This window comes from Morone saxatilis, unplaced genomic scaffold (genome assembly GCF_004916995.1).
Source record: "Morone saxatilis isolate NCDOM2014 unplaced genomic scaffold, NCSU_SB_2.0 Contig8, whole genome shotgun sequence".
NCBI lineage: Eukaryota > Metazoa > Chordata > Actinopteri > Moronidae > Morone > Morone saxatilis.
In genome coordinates, this window is record NW_023340257.1 from 20,271,495 (window position 1) to 20,272,308 (window position 814).

Consider the following 814-nt stretch of genomic DNA (forward strand, 5'->3'; position numbering starts at 1 on the left):
AGATTACGATATAATTGTTGAGGAATAAAAAATCCTATTGACTGCCAATTATATCGACTATTTAGTAAGAAAAAGAACAAAAACAGTATATGCATAATAATTTGGAACACAGTGTATGCACCATACGAAATACATTTTTAAAATAGAATTGTGTTTTTATTTTATTTGTATATGAAGGGGTAGCAGGTTCTTACGGGCTGGATCGCAGGCCGGAGGGAGGTAGGATGGAGGGCCGGCTGTTTGAGCGCTGTATGTACAGTCCTGTATGTGGTGTGAAATTGGGACACAGCTTGAGTCTTGTCTGAGTCTCACCAACATAATCTGTTTTTATCAACCACTGATGTATTGTTCCTTTGTGTTTTGTTACCAGTGTGTTAGAGAGGTGGTTGTTGGAACTTTATGGTCATTTGTATTTTTTATGTTTATATGAATAGGAGAATACAAACAGCTTCAACAAAAACTGGATATAACCTACATCAAAGCAGGATTTGACTCTTTATCCCTTATACAATAAACATACAGTGGTTGTCTTGTTTGTATAGCTTGGATTATGACTGTGGTGGTGGCATGTTTACAGCCACCCATGCCCTAAATCCCTGTCGCCTCTGTATTCTGATTCTTGTTATTGTGCTGCAGTGTGTGTCCGTGTATCTCTGCAACCAGATTTATGCACTCCGTTTTTTTCCGGGTGTCAATCACAATTTACATAGGTCTGCTCATGGAGAAACTAATCACAATTATAATTATTCCTATAGCCTAATTATGCATATGGCATTTGTTTAATGGAGATTTATTTTGAGTAATGAATGTGTAG